We start from the raw sequence: 13,355 nt of genomic DNA on the forward strand, positions 1-13,355 counted from the left end.
GGTCTCCAACCCTGCTCCTGGAGAGCTACTGTCCTGCAGATTTCAGCTCCAACCCCAATCAAACACACCTGAACCAGCTAATCAAGGTGTTCAAGGCTACTTGATAATTACAGACAGGTGTGTTGGAGCAGAGTTGGAACTGAAATCTGCAGGACGGTAGCTCTCCAGGAACAGGGTTGGAGATCCCTGATTTAGGTTGTTCACAAACAAAACCATTAAATGACAAAACAGTTAAATGCTCCTTCACAGCCCACACAGCAATGCTATATAGCTATAGCTCTTGCTTTAGTCAGTTTTTAAAACCAGGAAAGCAGTCAGAGAGCGGAAAATTAGTCGGTGCATGGAAGTGAACAAGAATGATTTGTTCACAAACCAAACACCACCAATCAATACTAATTAAATAATGTGTCGGGGCACTTGAGGTGTGAGGCTGTCAGATAGAAAATAAGCGATACGATTCTTCTGTTCCCCTTCTGGTTAATTTGATTTAGCCGCCTGTTTTTCCACTTTAATAGGTTACAAAGATTCTCCTATAGATTATGTGTGTTTTGCTGAAAATAATGGAAGCAGCTCAGTCAGTGTATAAATCTTGAGTTCACTATCATACAATGGACATGAATAACAACAAACCAGCTGGACTGCTTCACATATGCATGCTATTAATCACACAATAATCTTATAATCACGCAAAGTTCCTGTTGTGTAGGATTAAACATGTTCGCTCATTAACCCTTCTACATCAGATTGAGCCCCAAGATGTAACAGACTGATTGTGAAAAACTATTTTAGTCCACTGGGGAACAATCACATCTGGTCATGCATTGAGTTGCTTGTACCTGGATTTAAGCATTGCAGACAATAGAGGCACTTGAGGGTCAGTATGGTATTCATTAGCGAATGCAACTCTGTGCAGCTGCATATCCTAGAGATTACGTGATATTCCATGTCTGCTCCCATTGATTGATGAAGCCTTTAAACCATCTCGGGTCACTTCAGAGTTGGCCTTTATTCAGCTATCCCAATATTTTGGCCTGAGTGTCCAGCATGTATGTATGTGAGCTGGGGAATGCTGACCCCTGAAACCAGAATGCACCACACCTTAAGTTCACTATTGAAACAGACACTTGCTAGTTCATAGAATATAGCATGATGTAATCTCGGTCAGTTCATGTGGACTGAAAGGAGCTGTTCTATGAAGTGGGCTATAAGACATCCTTCAAGTGTAAAGACTTCTTTTTAGGGAATGACGCAGGCTATTCTAATGGAGCTTGAAGCTCATTATGGCTTAATGGCAACAACCTCAGTGCTTTGCATTAACTTGCTGATGGATGGTGTAGATCTTAATGGGACATTTCCCCAGTTGGTATAGGCGATGTGGGGGAATAGTGAAGGGTGGAGCTTCTACAGTCTTTGGGATGCTATTTTCAAAAGCAGATGATATGCAGGGGTCAAGGAGACCATAAACAGGCTGATGGGACTTCTCTTATTGTTCCTAAGAGCCACATAGTGAGTATTAGATAAATGAACAAGCTAAATATAATCCCAGGAGACAAAATTTGGCTGCGTTTTTTTTTTTTTTTTTTTTTCTGATGCCAACAAACTGGTCATCCTGGACTGATGGTTTCCTTCCAGGCAGATTCCTTTCTTTCTTTCACTGTGAGAGGAAGTGCATCAGAGGGTTGTCAGAGCTTGTCAGAGCTTAAGAAATACTTTTCTTGTTTGTAAAAAAAAATTAAAATAATATACTCTTTTGATTATTAAAATAGTTATTGATGTTTTTTTTTAGTTTAGGTTTTGGGTCGGGTTAAGGGATCTAGAATATGGTTTTGCAGAATAAGGCATCAATATGTGCTTTATTAATACTAATATACAGCCAATATGCTAGTAATATGCATGCTAATAAGCCACTAGTTACTAGTGAGAACTGGTCATTAAAACAAAGTGTAACCAAAACATCTCATTAACGCAATGTGAAAGTTATGATATATTATTTAATTTTTATACATGTTTTTACAAAACCCATAAATCTTATTAAATGTTAAATCTCTTAAATGTTGTCTTAAATGTTTTCTGGCCATCCTCACTGTCTAAACATGTTTTTATCATTAATTCTACCTTTTAAAAATACTGGCAGCAATACTGCTATTCTTATAGCCTCAGGTGTTGCTTTTCTCTGTTTCTGAATATTACATATCGTTATGAATGGGAGTCATTGACTTGACAGAAGTGGTTGGACACATACTAGGGCTGGGCAATATATCGCATGCGATTGTCACGCTCATCTCGTCAGTAAAGCCAGTTCGCTGATTAGTGGTAAATTTCCATCACCTGCTTTCAGATGGAGCAGCATTTAATAGACAGAGCCGTAGATCACTGACAAGCTACACAATATCGCGTTCATTATCGCAGATGAATCGTCTTCGATAATGAACGCGATATTGTGTAGCTTGTCAGTGATCTACGGCTCTGTCTATTAAATGTCACTCCATCTGAAAGCAGGTGATGGAGATTTACCGCCAATCAAGGAACCGGCTTTACTGACGAGATGCACGTGACAATCGCATGCGATATATCGCCCAGCCCTGACACATACTGTACATACATAAACGTACGCAAACAAAGAGTAGTTTCAATGACATCTCTGTTTACAGAGGAAGAATAGACAGACTGGCTGGTCTGGAGAACATAAACAAATGATGACAACTGTCGCGTTTATACCAGAGCATGTGGCACGTCTTTCTTCTCCTCTGTCATTGACTTCTGAGATATTATTCTTTGGTAATGTATAGCCCATCAAATGCTGGTTTTTGAAATCATTATGGAATTGCATTGGTACATTAAGGTTTTACTGGGCTGTTTCCAGTATGATGAGGTCATTTGACCTTTTGATTTCATGCCCAATGATGCTTGGCTTATGATAAAATTGGCCAGCCACTGGCTTCCTTTGTTTATTCAAAAGCAAAATATGAGGAATGCCTAATGGCAGAAGTGGGAATTTCACTAGTGTTTGGAAGGCAAATGAAATTTCTTCACTAGTGCATTCCTCTCCAGTTACTGGACCAACAGCATTTGAATATGTGCGTCCGTTTTAGTTTTGGTAGGAGAGTCTAATAAGCCCCTCCAATGACATGGAATGCAATATTTGAATGCACCAGTGGTCATCACATGCTTAATTTAATAACAAACTTTAAAAAGGCTTATCACAAGCTACAGTTGGTCACATTACTCTGTGTTTTACTTGTTGTGCACTAGTTTTCTGCTTATGGAAGAATCAGTGTTTATCTTTCTCAAATTCTTCTACTGTTCAAAGGTAAGCACCATTTGCTTGTGCTTCTGAGATTTCGCAGAGAAATAGACTGCTTGTAGAATATTGATAAGAATTGTGGAAAAACTAAACCTGCTTGTTTAGTTAACCTACTTTTGTTCTGTTCATATCATTTTGCTTTCCAATAGATTCTACTTAATGATTCTTCTTAATGATTCTGGTTCCTCATCGATTTCATTAACAGTATTGCTTTATTTCCAGCTGGACTTGATGTAAGTTCCCATGTGGTCCGTGAATAAGTGAAGAACAGCTCTGAACCGATAGAGTTTTTTGTTCTATGCAATCAGTGAAGACAGTATTTTTCTCTTTCATCACATCTAGTGCAGACTGCAAGCTCACAGCTCAGACAAAACTATATCTTTGGCATTAATGCAATAGCGGCATAGGAATAGCAGTATAAAAAACATGTTAACAGTAGAATGCAGATGTTTAAAAACATTAAAGAAACTGAATGCCATGAAAATACCTTTCCAGTATTGTTAAAAGAATATATAAATAAGATTCATTTCTTGACTCTCAATTCTGTTTCCAACATCCTTAATACAAGCTCAGGTCAAAACAAGAGTGAAATGGGGTCATTACTGAATATGAATGGCTGTCTTGGGGTGTAGGGAGAGATTTAAATACACTACTTGGGCATCAGTAGTGGTTGGCGACCCATGTCCCTTCTGGTGGTTCTTTTGATCCTCGAATTGGGCTGCTTGTGTCAGAGGAGACTCATCCTCATCCACGCTTACAGCGGATCGCTTTGATCTACCGCGCTGTTTCTCTCCTCTGATCCATTTGTTAGCATCTCTTTCTGTGATCTTCCTCTACGGATGAAACCTCTCACTCTGAAGCTGCAGACAAAATGCACAGAGATCTCTGAAGCATGATATAGCTTTCCACAAATCATGATATGCACATCATGCTTTACTTAATATGAGTATTGATATTGCTACTGCTCAAACCTAAGCTAAGCTAAGCTAAGGGTTTTTTAAAACTCTTAAATGGACAGACCCAAAAATGTAAATTCTGTCATCATTTACTCACCCATATGTTGTTCCAGACCTGTATGAGTTTCTGTCTTCTGTTGAAGAAAGAAGATATATTGAAGAATGTCGGTAACCAACCAGTTGATGGTAGCCATTGACTTATAGTGTGGGGGACCTCTTTAAAAAAAAAAAAAAAAAAAAAGAATCCCATTCATACAGGTTTAAAACAACTTGAGGGTGAATGATGACAGAATTTTTATTTTTGGAAGAACTATCCCTTTCCTAAACTGTGAACATATCTCAGGTGCTTGTACATTGTCACTAAAATTATTATTTTTTAGTTAATTGTAAGCTGATTGTTTTTGAGAATAATTTTGTTCCTTGTTGCTTGTGGCATCCTTCATTGAGGTATGGCAGTACAGCTCAGTGCGTTGGTGGTTGTGTAGTGTTTTTTTTTTTTTTATTGCTTGTATCGCTCATAGAACTTTGACAAACAAAAAGCCCAGACAAACCTTCAGTTGCATTACAGAAATGTCAAGGCTGCAGAAATGTAAGCGCATCTCTCCAACACGTAGCAGCACAAAGACATTCTGTCTGATGGATGGAAAGAAAGAAGGAAAACATGTAGACAGATTTCAAGTGTGCTGATGGTACAATGCCACCATTTATTGAAATAGCTACTCTGCTCTGGGGTAGAAGTGGCCTGATGGCAACTAATCTGGGACTAGCTTCTCTGAATTAAATCCTGGTGATGTGTATTAGGGGAGAAGCTACAAACTGGTCTGAGATCAGTGTTTAAAGGTAGCATTAACGATAGTAATCCTGCCTGTCCCATACCATGTTAGCAACTGTGAATGTAGACCAACACATTAGCTGATTAATTACCTGATTATCTGCAGTGTGCTAAGGATTGTTTACAAAAGCTCCCTTCATTCAGTATGTAGGCCAGTGTCCACAAACGTGATATCCAGTCTGACGTAATACATAATGTCCTGTATTTTTTTTTGTGTGTGTGTGTGTATATATATATGATATATACAAACCCGATTCCAAAAAAGTTGTGACACTGTACAAATTGTGAGTAAGAAAGGAATGGAATAATTTACAAATCTCATAAACTTATATTTTATTCACAATAGAATATAGATAACATATCAAATGTTGAAAGTGAGACATTTTGAAATGCCATGCCAAATATTTGGCTCATTTTGGATTTCATGAGAGTACACATTCCAAAAAAGTTGGGACAGGTAGCAATAAGAGGCTGGAAAAGTTAAATGTACATATAAGGAACAGCTGGAGGACCGTTTGCAACTTATTAGGTCAATTGGCAACATGATTGGGTATAAAAAGAGCCTCTCAGAGTGGCAGTGTCTCTCAGAAGTCAAGATGGGCAGAGGATCACCAATTCCCCCAATTCTGCGTGAAAAATAGTGGAGCAATATCAGAAAGGAGTTTCTCAGAGAAAAATCCATCTACAGTATCATCTACAGTGCATAATATCTTCTAAAGATTCAGAGAATCTGGAACAATCTCTGTGCGTAAGGGTCAAGGCCGGAAAACCATACTGGTTGCCCGTGATCTTCGGGCCCTTAGACGGCACTGCATCACATACAAGAATGACACTGTAATGGAAATCACAACATGGGCTCAAGAATACTTCCAGAAAACATTGTCGGTGAACACAATCCACCGTGCCATTCGCTGTTGCCGGCTAATACTCTATAGGTCAAAAAAGAAGCCATATCTAAACATGATCCAGAAGCGCAGGCGTTTTCTCTGGGCCAAGGCTCATTTAAAATGGACTGTGAAGTGGAAAACTGTTCTGTGGTCAGACGAATCAAAATTTGAAGTTCTTTTTGGAAAACTGGGACTCCATGTCATCTGGACTAAAGAGGACAAGGACAACCCAAGTTGTTATCAGCGCTCAGTTCAGAAGCCTGCATCTCTGATGGTATGGGGCTGCATGAGTGCGTGTGGCAAGGGCAGCTTACACATCTGGAAAGGCACCATCAATGCTGAAAGGTATATCCAAGTTCTAGAAACAACATATGCTCCCATCCAGACGTCGTCTCTTTCAGGGAAGACCTTGCATTTTCCAACATGACAATGCCAGACCACATACTGCATCAATTACAACATCATGACTGCGTAGAAGAAGAATCCGGGTACTGAAATGGCCAGCCTGCAGTCCAGATCTTTCACTCATAGAAAACATTTGGCGCATCATAAAGAGGGAGACGTGACAAAGAAGACCTAAGACAGTTGAGCAACTAGAAGCCTGTATTAGACAAGAATGGGACAACATTCCTATTCCTAAACTTGAGCAACTTGTCTCCTCAGTCCCCAGACGTTTGCAGACTGCCACACAGTGTTAAACATGGCCTTGTCCCAACTTTTTTGAGATGTGTTGATGCCATGAAATTTAAAATCAACTTATTTTTCCCTTAAAATGATACATTTTCTCAGTATAAACATTTGATATGTCATCTATGTTGTATTCTGAATAAAATATTGAAATTTGAAACTTCCACATCATTGCATTCTGTTTTTATTCACAATTCGTACAGTGTCCCAACTTTTTTGGAATCGGGTTTGTGTGTGTGTGTGTGTGTGTGTGTGTGTGTGTGTATATATATATATATATATATATATATATATATATATAAAGATTTTTGTTATATTTGTATATGGATTTTTTTGTGTTTGAATTTGTATTTTGTTGAAGAGTTATTTATTTTTAATGGTGTTTCTCAAAAAATAAGCATATTGTGTCATTGCACCACCAACTGAAATATTTCAGGTCTTTTATTGTTTTTAATACTGCTGATTTTTGGCATACAGCTCATGAAAACCCAAAATTTCCTATCTCAAAAAAAATTAGCATATCATGAAAAGGTTCTCTAAACGAGCTATTAACCTAATCATCTGAATCAACTAATTAACTCTAAACACCTGCAAAAGATTCCTGAGGCTTTTAAAAACTCCCAGCCTGGTTCATTACTCAAAACCGCAATCATGGGTAAGACTGCCGACCTGACTGCTGTCCAGAAGGCAATCATTGACACCTCAAGCGAGAGGGTAAGACACAGCAAAGAAATTTCTGAACGAATAGGCTGTTCCCAGAGTGCTGTATCCAAGGCACCTCAGTGGGAAGTCTGTGGGAAGGAAAAAGTGTGGTAAAAAATGCTGCACAACGAGAAGAGGTGACTGGACCCTGAAGAAAGATTGTGGAGAAGGACCGATTCCAGACCTTGGGGGACCTGCGGAAGCAGTGGACTGAGTCTGGAGTAGAAACATCCAGAGCCACCGTGCACAGGCGTGTGCTTTTGAACCAGAAACAGCGGCAGAAGCGCCTGACCTGGGCTACAGAGAAGCAGCACTGGACTGTTGCTCAGTGGTCCAAAGTACTTTTTTTTTCGGATGAAAGCAAATTTTGCATGTCATTCGGAAATCAAGGTGCCAGAGTCTGGAGGAAGACTGGGGAGAAGGAAATGCCAAAAATGCCTGAAGTCCAGTGTCAAGTACCCACAGTCAGTGATGGTCTGGGGTGCCATGTCAGCTGCTGGTGTTGGTCCACTGTGTTTTATCAAGGGCAGGGTCAATGCAGCTAGCTATCAGGAGATTTTGGAGCACTTCATGCTTCCATCTGCTGAAAAGCTTTATGGAGATGAAGATTTTGTTTTTTCAGCACGACCTGGCACCTGCTCACAGTGCCAAAACCACTGGTAAATGGTTTACTGACCATGGTATTACTGTGCTCAATTGGCCTGCCAACTCTCCTGACCTGAACCCCATAGAGAATCTGTGGGATATTGTGAAGAGAAAGTTGAGAGATGCAATACCCAACACTCTGGATGAGCTTAAGGCCGCTATCGAAGCATCCTGGGCCTCCATAACACCTCAGCAGTGCCACAGGCTGATTGCCTCCATGCCACGCCGCATTGAAGCAGTCATTTCTGAAAAAGGATTCCCGACCAAGTATTGAGTGCATAACTGAACATAATTATTTGAAGGTTGACTTTTTTTGTATTTAAAAACACTTTTCTTTTATTGGTCGGATGAAATATGCTAATTTTTTGAGATAGGAATTTTGGGTTGTCATGAGCTGTATGCCAAAATCATCAGTATTAAAACAATAAAAGACCTGAAATATTTCAGTTGGTGTGCAATGAATCTAAAATATATGAAAGTTTAATTTTTATCATTACATTATGGAAAATAATTAACTTTTTCACAATATGCTAATTTTTTGAGAAGGACCTGTATATATTTTTTTCACAATATGCTAATTTTTTGAGAAGGACCTGTATATATAGGATGACAAATCAATACATATATATATATACTGTATATATATGCACACACTAAATTGTAATGTTTTTAAAGAAGTCTCTTATGCTCATCAAGGCTGTAATTATTTTATCAAAAATACAGAACCCCCCCCCCCCAGTAATTTTGCAAAATGTTATTACAATATAATTTATTTCTGTGATGCAAAGCTGAATTTCCATCAGCCATTACTCCAGTATAAAGTATCACATGATCTTTAAGAATCCTTAAGTGTGTATGTATATATCTGTGTGTATATATATATACACACACACACACACACACACACACGTATATCTTTTAGTGAATTAGAGAAGCATGGAGATGTTCTTGACAGTTTTGTGATATTTGTCCTTATAATTACTTAAAAAATGTTTTTTAATAAAGGAAGTATTAGGGATGCACTGAAATTAATATTCTGTGACGAAACTGGAAGCGGAAATTGAAAATGCTTTGTTATAATTATTTATTAAATAATATAAAGTTATTTTGTAAGACCAATGAACGAGAGGGTAATGGCATTTTTACTAGCATTGACATGTTACAGCACAGTAGTGCTATTGCAAACGGGAACAAGTATGCTACATAGAAATGTATTGTCGGAGCATTATTTGAGCGGGCTTTGCCTTTCCAGTGGGCAGTACATAAATGGAACACATATTCAAAGAGCGGAATGTTGAGCGTCACGCCTCAAAGTGACAGTGGCTAGAGGGACAGTGAAACCTGCGTGCTGAACACTGCTGGGAGATGCGGCACGGCATATTTTTCATCCGTTTTTCTCTTTCTGCTGAAAGCCAAAAATGCCATTTTCGGATAATAATTTTTGGCGGCTGAAATTTTGGTGCATTCCTAGCAACCAGCATATATTATTTATCAAAGCAAACTTAGTGGCACACATTTTATTATCACACGCTAAATGTTTCCTCCTATGTATAATCTGTGTTAGTGGCAAGTACACAGCTCAGACACATGAGCCCGGGATTGTATTCCCCCTCGATGAACAATGGCACGTCTCCAGATAGAAAGCTCTAGTCATGTTTATAAGGGGTCAGCAGGTTTTATTATGACAAGGTGATGACCTGGCCTAAAAAGCATTCTCTTAGCCCAGACTGACGCCTCATTCTCTTGCCCTTATTTTTATGAATAACAACAACAACAAAATGTCAGTAGTGCAAAGCCAAATGTATACGCATAAACAAAAATTGTCTATTGCAAAACCTAGTGAGCTTCCTTGTTGTCTCCATGCATCATACAAATAGTGCTCTGCATTGAAAGTGCACTGGAATCTTGGATCTCAATTCATTTGAGTAGAATTTGCATTTTGCATGTTGCAAAGTTGTTGATGTGATTCTCTAATAAGCTTGAAAATACCCCATACGCAAATATTGTATAATAGAGACTGTTTTAATTAGTTTTTATTGATTATTTCTCAGTAACTGGCTGATTATTTCTTTTTCTGGCTTCATCAACCACCTTGGAGGATTTATATATATATATATATATATATATATATATATATATATATATATATATATATATATATATATATATATATATATATATATATATACACTAATATGCTGCCTTTATATTCATTAAACAATGTTAATGCGCATCTCGTCAGTAAAGCCGGTTCTGTAATCAGCGGTAAATCTCTACACGTGCGTTCTTTCACGTGGATCAGCATTTACTACACAGTGCCGTTGTTCACTGACAAGCTGCGCAAAACATGTGCAAAATATTATCGTTTTTTTGCACAGCTTGTCAGTGAACAATGGCTTTGTGTAGTAAATGCTGCTCCACGTGAAAGCACGCACGTGTAGAGATTTACCGCTGATTACAGAAACAGCTTTACTGACGAGATGCGTATTAATATCGTGCCGATATTTATCGTGCATCCCCAGAATAAATTAATATAATTTTTTATTCTAAAATGCTGCCAGCCTATTACTGCTCCATTCAAACAATGTAAGTCTTATTTTGAACTGATATCTGTATTGGAGGAGGTGTTGGGTAGCTAACTCAAGTGACTGTAAGCTTGACTGGAATGTGGTTAGGTACATTTTCGGTGTCATTACAAGTGCCAAGAACTAACAATAACACACCCGTGGTGCTTACTTATCCCAAATAATCTAATTCTTACTGAAATCTCTGACGGTTTGATTTTTATTCCCCCCTCTTGCATGGGGATGGAAGAGCTTTGTTGTCCCTTGGGTGAGTGTTAATCTGGGATGCTAGTATCCAGATTAGACAGACCGCTTTTCCCAGGTGCACCTTAGATTGGTGAAACGATGCCTCACCTCAGCTCACCAGGTTTAGAGCAGCGTCTGCTCAGCTCTTTCAATTTCTGTAAGCTGAGATAATGTGTACTTTTGTGTGCCTCATGGACACTGATGACACAAACTGTTACAGATGAGTTTGAGGTGAAATTTTGACGTGAATCTCAGTGAGCTGTGCACAGTATTCACCTCTGACCTTTTCCTAATGGGAAATAATTGTCTGATCTTGTCATCCGGAGGGCAAGAGTTTGCCATAACATTAGCAAGATAGTATTATTACAAACAATTGAGTTTGAACTGTATTTAGGTTTAGTTCACATTTGCTTAACCTCAATATTCGATATTAAGAGGGAAAAAAATTGTATTTTTGGTTTTTTTTTTTTTTTTTTTTCTTGAGCAGAATTTCCACAGTACATTTTCACAGTAGTACAGCGTTTAGCTAAGGTGTACTGGTGGCTTGGTGAGCCACCTTTTTCCAAATTTTTCCAAATCTGACCCTAAACTTTTGAACAGTCTATGTAACACAAAAGGCAAGAATGACTCATTAGGTAACTCAAATAGGTAGCCTAATGCATTGACTTGTATATGTTTGAAGCCACTGGCACTGTGGTTTATTTGGAAATTTGACGAAGCTTAAATTGAGAATTTTGAAAGGCATCAGGCTCAGTGTAGGGTGACATTTTTGCATCTGTTTTTCCACCGTTCTGACAAATCACTCTATATGAGGACAGAAAGGTGGCCTACACAGATAGTGGATGGATCTTTTTGTGCTAAGTATCAGCTACATCCTGCTTGCATGGTTCCTTCTGTGCACCCTTTTTTTTTTTTGTTTTCTAATGTGACAATAAATTTGTGGTCTGAGATCTTGTTTGGTAAGCTTTGCCCCTGTCACACTAAGCACTGTTGTGTGACTATTTTTGTCCTAATCCTCTATGTCTAATAAAACCAATTAGCTTAAGCCCATCTTCACTGGCCTGTTTGTATTTGATCAGTAGAAGGCTTTGAACTAGATTAGGAACAGTCAAACAGAAAAGCCCTCCTGTGGCTCCGTTCACAAACCTCTGCTGTGTATGTTAATCCAGATTTTCTTTACAATAGCAGCTCATAATTATCCGTACAGTGACAAGGTCCACCGCTAGCATCTCGGAACTGAAAGCCCTTCAGTAGCAGCTGATAATCCCTGATATGAGTGTTTATGGCATGTGATTAAGTAATAAAGGCTCACTGATTGTTTAAAGCTGTTTGTTTAATTCATGCCCTCTGTTATATCACCTTACGCTATCGTATTACACATCTGTGATTATCGGCTTTTGCACATGGACTGCCATCTCTGCTTTCTGATACGTGGGTGTCCGAGCGCAATAGTAGACGTGTCCACCTCACTCTGCACTTTTGTGTCCAGAACATGTTCATTAGCATAATCACCAGTGATGTCTAATGGATAGCTTTTTTAATCTGTGTTTCTGTGTTCGTTTTGCATTATGCTAATGAGAGCGGCTTGTGATTGTAGTAAGAGTGAAAGAGGGCTGCCTTTCATTGGGATGGACCCCTCCTCATGTGGGCCCCCTCAGCTTTGTGTCACCAGTGTGGTTTCAGTACAGTTGGCCCCTCGGGAAATCAACCAGCGCTTGTCACAAATAATCAGCGTCATTGTAATTATTCTGTCATGTTGAGGAGTTACTTACTGTACTCCACTTGGACTTGTTCAGTAGGAAACATTAAAGTTTTAAGGCTATTTTAATGAAAATGATATTTATATAACCAAGACAGACATTATTAATGAAGTCAAGGCAGGTTTTTAAGTATGTGTGAGTCACAAAAGGAGAGTATAAGCAGCATGTTTATACTCCTTTTTCCCATACTATGAAAGCTTAAAGTGACCGGAGGCTGTCAAAATCCAAAATGCATTGTAAAAGTATAAAAAGCACCATAAAACAAATATTTTGTTCAATATACAATGTCTTCTGAAGCCATTTAAAAGCTAAAAACAGATGAAAATGCATATAGTTTTCTCAAGTAAAAAATCTCAAAAGTGCAATTGAGATTCAAGAGCTACTGCTAGATTTATTTTTCTTTTATAATATTTGTTGTTTGTCCTTGTTTTTTCCTCTTTTAAGCTTTTTAGCTTGACAGTCTCAGGCTGCGATGTTTTCTCATTGTATGGTTCATCGTATTGAACAGAGAACTTGAATGTCTGTCAAAATTTTCTCTTTTTGTGTTCCACTAAAGAGAAAGTCATATGGGATAAATTTATGTCCGAACTGTTTCTTTAAATGTTAGTGATTAATTAGATTATTGAATGGATCAATGTTGTTTTTAGATTCTGAATTGTTCCCATAAGCTAGACAGGTCCTTAAAAAAAGCTCCAGGGAAACTGTGACATCGGTTTCCCTTTTTTAATTCAATCGTGGGCCAGCATCCTGAGGATGCAGTCTGAAATAGCAT

The sequence above is a fragment of the Cyprinus carpio genome, unplaced genomic scaffold, assembly GCF_018340385.1.
Source record: "Cyprinus carpio isolate SPL01 unplaced genomic scaffold, ASM1834038v1 S000006694, whole genome shotgun sequence".
NCBI lineage: Eukaryota > Metazoa > Chordata > Actinopteri > Cypriniformes > Cyprinidae > Cyprinus > Cyprinus carpio.